The 9208-nt window shown below is 39.7% G+C and overlaps 1 long non-coding RNA gene across 1 annotated transcript; it reads right to left on the bottom strand.

Annotated features, from left to right (window-relative positions):
• Positions 1–3748: 3748 nt before the first annotated feature.
• LOC118498936 lies at positions 3749–9117 on the bottom strand. Its single transcript, XR_004901426.1, has 2 exons — positions 9046–9117; positions 3749–8292 (listed from the first exon to the last, which is right to left on the bottom strand). It is a non-coding gene; the product is annotated as an uncharacterized LOC118498936 (long non-coding RNA).
• Between the last annotated feature and the right edge of the window lie 91 nt (positions 9118–9208).

The following is a 9208-nucleotide window of genomic DNA, read 5'->3' as shown; positions in this document are numbered from 1 at the left end:
AGATTATAGTGATCACCAGTAGAGGATAGAGAATACAGCAATAAATAATTTAGTTTCTTTATGCTTCAGTTCCTTACCTGAATTACTTATGAAACAGCAACAAACACTGGTGCTATTGGGAAGTTGACATTATTACCTATTTCTTATTTAACAACAGAATCATTAAAAAAGAGAGATAAGGGACACTGGCAGGGAGAAACTCATCGTTGTATTAAATACAGATACTGTACAGGAGGAGGCTACATGTTTGGTTTAGCTAAAGGATATTCAAAAGCCACTAAGCAAGAGAATGATTTCTGTTGTGGCCCAAATCAACACTTTTTATTTCTGTTTTCCATAGACAAGCATATGAGTTGAACACAGCTTATTTTATATTTGTACATTTGGGGAAAACATGCAGACTTAGAATCATCATACTATGACACATCCCTTATGCTCTGAATGTTTCCTTACTGCTTTGGAAATGCAGCATGAGCAAAGAATATACTAATTAGTGACCTGGTGACATTCCAGTAAAGTGCTATCCAGGGTCTGAGATAGTCCACACAGGAAGAGCCATTCCGGAATCTTCAGTTATGTGAAAATCTATTGTATAACCTGTGCCTAGAACTTGGAGCTCAAATGTCATAACTTACTAAATTGAACCCTCATTGCCAGGGAATTTTCCTGTAGACTTACAGAGATTATTTTCCGGATCTCACCAGAGATGGGAGCGTCTTTCACTCTCCATATATGCCAAGGTTTTTCCTCTTTCTCCAGGAGAGGAGAGTGTTCTGAGGCAGTACTCCTACCCCTCAGACATAAACATGTGAAATGTATGCATTTCCAGAGAGGCATTCGCCAAAAGTTCAGGCATCTTGAGAGCCCTTTTTATGAAATATTGTTTTTCTACACTCTGACAGTTGAACCTTTCAGACAAGATGTTTGCAATAAACTTTGTAAACCTCCACATTTTTAGAAAAATACTTTATTTCTTTTTAGAGAGGGGAAGGGAGGGAGAAACAGAGGGAGAGAAACACTGATGTGTGGGAGACACATCAATCAGTTGCCTCTTGCACGTCCCGAACCAGGGATCTGGCCTGCAACCCAGGCAAGTGCTCTGACTGGGAATTGAACCAGCAACCTTTAGGTTCACAGGCCAGCACTCAATCTACTGAGCCACACCAGTCAGGGCTATAAACTGCACATTTTGAGAAATCAGTTGTAGGTGTTATGACTGCAAATAGAAGAAATTAATGAAAAGAAGTTACTGATAATGTAAATAAAGTCTTCAACCAGTACTTGGCACATAGCATGTACTCAAAAATATTATAAATGGTAGATACCATTTTATTATTTGTGAGTATACATATTTAATGACAAATGGTAGCATGTATATACATACTCATAAATATATGCACATACTTATTATATAATGGGTATATACAATATAAACAGAGAAGTGTCCAACTTTTCTAATTGCCAAAAATAATCTTTGCCCATGAATTAGTTCATTGCTGTTTACTGTTATTTGTTCTCCCGTTAAGAAAGTTGGAAAGGTGAGAACTACTAAAGGTGTGAAATGGCTCATCTATTTTAGTTAATTATTAACCCAGAAGCCTCGCCGTAATTATTTTAAGCATAGCATTAAAGCAACTTTGGTAACTGATAAAACACCTAATCAATGAATTAAAATTACAAAACATACTGCATCATGCCACCTATATCACAGAATAGAATGTGAGAATAAGCAGAGACTTCATATGGCCTCTAATACAATGCCTTCACAGGTGCAGAAAGTGGGGCCCAAAGAGGTAAGGTGACTGGGTCAGAGCACACAGTTAAGTATCAGAGAGGTCATTCTGAGGCTCTGGACTTTTGCCCCCATATCCAGGCTGTGTCCAGTCTCCTTGTCTGTGCTTTTTCCCCTTCTAAAAAAAAACAAGTATGATTACACTGAGTCTGCATGAAGCCATTACAGTCGGAGTTGCCTCCTTGGCCTCTTGTGGGTGATGACCTCATAAGCCTCTCAAATGCAGTGAAGAGGGATTATGATTCTAAGATGATTGAACTGCAGGGACCCACAAGATGATTGAACAAATTTCCCCTTACCCTCACCTTTTCTGTTCTGCTGTTGTAGACACCCACAAAAAAGAAAAGAAAGAAAAAAGGGTGCCTAGCAACATCACCTCATTTTTTTAATAAAAAGGGCATTATTTTACTTTTGCTTTCCAAGTGTGTTTTTAAAGTCTTTGAAATAGGTCACGGGAATCTTTGTTATATCCAGACATAGCATTTTTAGCAAGAACTGGTTATTGGTAAGTTCAAGAAATCACTTCTCTCTAATTCAGCTGTTTGGAATAGATAGTCCAATTGGGTGAATTAGCCTAAAACCCTACCTGCACAACCTAAAATGGGGTAAGGGCTGCAGAACCAAAGGCAGGATTTGGGTCTCCTTTTTGTTTGCATTCCCAGCAGTAAATATGGGCTTGGGACATTGTAGGTGCTCTGTAAAGTTTGTTGGCAAATTAATGAAAGAAGCAGCAAACAGACTTTCTGATTCTTCAAACCGTCCATGGGAACAGAAGAGCACGTTGATCTAGGGGCGGGCGTTTTTGCTTTCTCAAGCTGTGTACCCTAAACATGATGAACTGGGGGCCATTTCAGTGGCCAGAAAACCAACCAACCAGCCAAACAAAAACCCAAACACCTTTTCAAACTTTCCATTCACTTCTAGTGGCCACTGCGAAGCCTATTTCCATGTCTGAAGGGGCATCTTTTGAACTTGAGTGGGTGACCCAGGAGTGCACCTCTCCTTCCTATGGAAGGCTATGCTGTTCAGAGATGCCAACATACATCGTTTGCTCACTGCACGGCCAGCTGACCAGCTGCTTGTGGCACCTCACCTCTTTTGGGCACACCTATGCCAAGGCCCATTACCAAGTTTCTTGCCATGTTGGGGTTGTGTGTTGTGTGGTATTTCCCATCAAGAAAAAATTAACACTTGAGTTTGCTTGATGACATTTTAGAAAATTTCCTCCTTTATGAAGGAAGGCCTTGCCTCCCTGTCATTAGAATCCCAGCCAGCCTGACTTTGGATTAAATTTGTCCATCAAGTGGTAGGAGATGCTTCAGTGTATGCTGTCGAAAACATGGCTCCTCAGACAGCCGTGCGCTGCCAAGCTATCCTGTGCCTGTGGCCTCATGGTAGGGAAAGTCAGAGCAGCAGAGTGTGCATGTCGGTGCTGCCCAGAGACCGTGCAGGGCATGAATGTGTGTATTTCAAGGAAGGAGCAACAGTTGAGAATGGACAACAGACATAGCCAAGGGCATACTCCCAAAGCCTGTGATTGCACCAGTAACCAAAGCTTTCTTGAAGAAAGCTCAGTCCTGCTCACTTTTAGTCTGAAATCACATCTGAAGATGTGTTTTTGGGGTGGGGGCACTAAGGAGCCTTTAATGTCAGTATCAGCATAAAACTTTATGTGACCACATTTCTTCCCACAGACATCAGAAAGGAACAGGACCTGCCTTGTAGGGCTAAAAAGGACATTCTACTTCCTTTCATAAAACCTTCCACGATATCCTTCCACCTTTGGTTTTGAATTACAGAAAGACAGATATTTTTGTCTCTGAGCCAAGAAGACTGCATGCCATGTGTCTTTTATACGACAGCTACATTTCATAGAAGAGATGTTTTTACCTGATTTTTTTTTCCTGTGGCATTTAAAAACCCTGCAGTGGACTTTGCCACATTTATTTATTTATTTTTCTGTCCCCAAGACACCACTGTGAGTTGGTGAGAGGAAAAAAATACTAACTTCACATAAGCCTGAAGAGAGGTCAGCAACATGTCCAGAATCATATGGTGACTGGTGACTCAGAAGACCTGCTTGGGCGGTTTCTTAATCAGCTGGAAGGTTGGCTATTTAAACAGCAGGAGATGTTTATTCATTTTGGAAGTGTCTCACATTGTGTTTCTAAACGGCTAACGTTTAGATTAAGGGGCAATCACTTAGATTTTACTCACTACCCCAACTCAACCAAGTAGAAATAAAAATATATTCAAGTTTGTAGAAAATTTATCTCATGATAAATCAATAGTTGGTTATTATTAAGCTAGAAAAATCTATTTGAAAGATACCTCAAGCTTTTCAAGTTGATTTCATGGAGTGGGTCTCTGCCCTCATGACCCCCACCCCACCGCCAGCACGGCCACTGTGAGAAGAAAGCTGCAGGGTGTCAAGACCAACACCAAAGCCCACTGGACAGCTTTAAAATTTTCTTGTTTGGGTGAAAGCTGACTTTTCAAATATCTGGGTGATACTTTTTCAGTCTTTATCACGATGCTTGTACTGTGGACAAAGTGTCAGAGAATTGAGGTTCTATTAATGAACTCATGGCAACTACTGATTCTAAATCAAAAGTTTGCTCTTTTTATGTTCAACTGTGGTTGAAATTCATATTTCCTTTGTATCGATAAAATAATCTTTCCCTTCCTTTACCCTTTGCAGGTTAAACAATTCTAGTTCCCTTAACTATCTGATCTGTTTCTAGCTCCCTCTCTGGCTAGTTGTGTGATTCCTCTCTGAGCCTGCTGAGTTTCCTGACTGCATTCTACCTGCACCCGCCAGCCCTCACCTTCCAAAACAAAACAACAAAACTCACTTATTCCCCCACCTCACAAGAGTGGCTCACCTTCCCCAGTCAGCACGTGTCATTTACGTCATATGTATTAGCACCTGTAGTCATTTGTGGGATTCTTTGGCCACTTTATTGAAAAAGTTAAATTCTAGATAGTCAAAAGTTTAATAAATTGACCAGAAAAGTCTTACCTACCATCCCCCCAATGAAATAAAAACATATCTATCATGAAGACATTGGTGGTGACCACGATTAGAGAAGAAACCTCTGGAATTCTTGGCAACATGGTGATTTAATGCTGCTCACTGAGATACATGGGTTTCCTTGAAACGACAGTTATCATAAGAGCTGGTCGTGCTAGGTGTACAAAAGGGAACTTAAGAAGGAGACTTTCTTTACAAGTTGAAAGTAAAAGAGGGTAGGCTGATAACAATTACTGTAGATTTTAGCTATGAAAAATTAAAGACACTGGTCCCATTTATTTAAAAGCATAAACTTAAGCTTTTTAAGCATATTTAAAGTTCTTATTTTTTAAAAAATGTGTTCAAACACAGCTTTTAACAGTGTGATTTCTAAAATAATATCATAAAAGCAGAAGAGTGACCAAATCTGGATGTATCTGTACTACAAGAGGAACTGTGTCACCAGTTACTAAAGGGAAGTGCAGAAGTCCCATTGCGCCTGTTAAAGATCTTACTGGAGAGGTATTGGGGCGGGGCATGAAAATGTTACCAATGAGAAGGAAAACCTAGGCATGATAAAAGATGCAGCAAAAACTAGAGCTGAAGAAGCTGCTTCTTTTTGGCTTGTAAAATCTGCTTTTGTTAGTTTCCTTCACTGATGCCATCTGAGCCCCTTGCATCTCCCCTCCTATGTCTCCACCTTGAGCCTAAAGTCAAGACACCCAAGTTATGGGGTATATTCCAGGTATTTCTATCACTAAGTCAGTTCGGTGGAGGGAAACATAAATTAAAACAAAAGTGGGTTTCTTACAATTATTACTGTGGCTTTGCATAGGCCCAGGTTCAAAATTTTCACCCTTATGCCACCTCCCATTTCAACCCCCTAGGGAAGAAAAAGAAGTAGAAAGGAATGGAGCATATGATTTCTTTTTTTTCAGGTTCTCTAAGTAACCATGGGTTCTGATTGCACTGTGTGTTCACATCATGAGGTCTCAATTCTTATCCTATAAGAATAGCCAGCTCTTATGGTTTTAAAATTCCAGCTGCTCTTATGGGTAGGCCCATCAGTTCAATGGCCACTTTCAAAGGTGGTCCATGTACACATTCCCCAGTTAAGTTCCGATGCGACAGTTTAAACTTCTACTAAGCACAGCATCTTGCCCACTTATTAGCGTGAGTGTCCATGGTCCAACCACATTTAATTCTACTTGTATATTTACCAGCTGTCTGATTAAAAACTGGTATGTCTTCTACAAAGTGCATCACAGGACAAAGTGAAATCCTTGGTGTTTTGTTTCCCAAAGACTTTCCATTAACCCAGTTCATTTTTCTTAACAGGAAGTCAAATGGACTTGGGAAATGATAAAAAGTATGCAATTAGGAGCCAAAGATGACATCAGGTAGAGGTCAAATATACAAATATACCCATGCAGTGATAGAAAGAATACATTTTGAGGCATTTTCACAAAAAGTTACCTTTTTAAAGAAGAAATTAAATTAAATTAAATTATATTTCTTTACCTGAATTTTCAGATGTAATCCATTTTGTAGAATATTTGGAATACTGAAATCCCCTCTCATTTTTATTATCAAATTAGACTTCTAATATTTCTCTAGAATGAGTATTGCATCCAGAAAAATACAAAGAGCTCAATAATGCAACAAAATATACCTAAAAAAAGCACATATTTAAGGATAAGATTATCTTTTACTTATAAATTATTTAAAGTACTACTCAAAGTAACTTATGGACTATGAATGCAAAGTAGTCAGAGTTGTTTTATATTTGACATAACAGCTAAGAGGCTGAAAAAGAAAAGCAATAGGATAACAGAACAAAACAAATGAGAGCAGAGTCACAACTTCTATCAAGCCTAATATTTTGTAAGAAGAGAATATATATACAAGTTGTGCTTTTAAAAGCCTGTTGTGGAAACTTAATGGCTTTTGGAAATGAGAGGTTAACCTTGGGTAAAGCCTAAAGGAGATACGGACGTTTTGTTTCCAAAATCATCTGCATAACAGCAGAGCACTCAGTCACAGATAGAATCGCCACTGAGTAAGGGTTATGCAGACCAGGGTTGGGAAAGAAGTACACCTGGCAGGGAACTGAGGTAGGAGTCAAAGCAAACAAGATTGCAGCAAATGGCAAATGTCAGGGCACAGATAATGATCGAATACACAGGAATTCAAAACAGGCTGTTTATGTGGCCTTTCTTCCCTGACTAGAATAGAAGTTCCACGTGGGCAGGGATTTTTAATTTGGTCACTGTCATACTCCCAGCTTCTGGAACAGTGCCTGGCTCACAGAAGTTGCTCCATAAATATCTGATGGGTGAAGGAACATAAACTGAGTTTCGAAAGACAAATCTGTCAAAAGAAATTAAATTCCACGACTATCAAATGAACACCTAAGCATGCTATGCCAAGTGCCTACGTGTAACATGGAAATAATTGTTCTACCAGACTGCAATGTGACACGAGAATTAAATGGTAAAATGTCAAGCTCCAGGGCCCCATTTAGGATTTCCTGAGTCAAAATCCTGGTGAGAAACCCAAAATGTGGCCTTTTAAACAAGTATCCAGGTAAGTCTCCTACATATCAAAATTTGGATTTTACTGAAGGTTTTGTAGTTAAGTAAAAAGATACAATACAGAATTCTCTCTCAAGTACTCACATCAGTTAAGTAAAATCTCAAGGATGAGGGAAGCTCATATTTAGGGTGATAATTGTGGGCCAGGGACTGTTGAAGGTGCTTTCACACATAATAATTTAATATTCAGTAATGCGAGGAAGTAGATTTATTATATCTATTTTTAAGGAAACAAGTTCCAGGACAGTAATGAACTTGCCTAACCTTGCATAACAAGTACCTACAGAGAGTACAAGCCAGGTTTAAGTCCTGAGGCCACATGCTCCAGGACAGGGACATTCCATGGCACCTGTTTTCAGGAAACATAGATAGAGTCAGTTTTTGATTGGCTGAGTCTGTCAAGATGAATTTGTGGAAATTGAGATTTTAATTATGAGTGTTTAGGCCTAGACCTAGAGTATATAAATCATCTATTACTTTAATAATAATTTTTAAAAAAGGAGAGCACTGGGTAATGTAGTTTGTTTAAGGCAGAACTAGAAAACTCAGGTGCACAGGGTGGGGAGGAGGGGATAACAGAGGAGGTACAGACGGTCACATCTAACATGGGCTCTGCTCTGGCAGGCCAGGCGCTCTGGTCTTCTCATGTTTCAAAGGAAGTCAAAAGTCCACCTTACTGTATGAAACACCCTGGTTTTTAAATACAGATAACTAATTCAAACATTTAAAAACACACCTTGAAGGCCTAACAGGTCTGGAAAACAAGGACAGGCCGATGGGCACCCAACTGCAACCTCTGGTCTGGATGATGCAAACCCCAGGAGTACAGCTGCACGGATTAACTGATATTTGTTTAGTGAAAATGGTGCAGACCAGAGGTGTGTGTCTACATCCTGCACACACGAAGGCAGAGACTGACTGTCACTACTGCTGATTTAATTTGATAAAACACATCACATCGTCTTCTGATTTTCTACAGATGTATCAGATGTGGCCTGAAGGCCAAATTTGTGTAAACTGAACTGGGCCTTTCTAGTAATTTAGCATTGCAGGGTTGCCTCATTTGGGTTTCGATCTTCAGCTGGCACTGACCAATTAAAAATTTATGATTCTCAGGCCTTTCAGCTCCTTTTAAAGGTAAATGGTGTAAACTTTGGGGGAAGAACTTCAGTTTTAGGAAGCACCCCGTATTGCTTTATAATAAACGCATTTGGAAATTTCCTAACTGGGACTTCTTGCTATTAAACAAACAGTTCAGGTTGCTCTGTTTCCAAGCAGAACTTCTCTCACACACAAAAAGACCTGATATACTACATGATACGATAAACGTGCTAGAACTAGCCTGTGAGGTTATTTTTTAACATTACATGGTCTAAATAACTTTCCATTCTTTCAGTATTGGCACTGCTTTAGGGGACATTTTCATGTCTGTCACAGCAGGGTTAAAAAGACCACTCTCCCTCTGTGTCTTTATTTCTGCAACGTGTGTGCATTTACTTCATGTTATCCAGAGGGGCGATGTTAACCGACCAAAGCAGACGTCATCATTAAGTCAAGTTCCTACAAAGCACCGTCCCAAGTCTGACGTTGCTCAACACAGTACAGAAGCATCAGCACCGGTGTGAACGGACTGAAAAGGCACTTACAAGGTTGGGCTGCCAGGATTCCTTGTTTCAAGCCCCGACCAAAAGCCTCCAGGAAGTGAAGTCGGAAGGTTCTAATCTCATTTTCACGGCTGTGTGTTTTTTTATTGTAGTTTTCCACTGTAAGACGAAAGAGCATCAAAGGAGTCGGGTGGAGTTTTCAGAA

The sequence above is a fragment of the Phyllostomus discolor genome, chromosome 2 (genome assembly GCF_004126475.2).
Source record: "Phyllostomus discolor isolate MPI-MPIP mPhyDis1 chromosome 2, mPhyDis1.pri.v3, whole genome shotgun sequence".
NCBI lineage: Eukaryota > Metazoa > Chordata > Mammalia > Chiroptera > Phyllostomidae > Phyllostomus > Phyllostomus discolor.
Note: the sequence above shows the minus strand (reverse complement) of the source record. Positions and strands in the feature narration are given on the sequence as shown.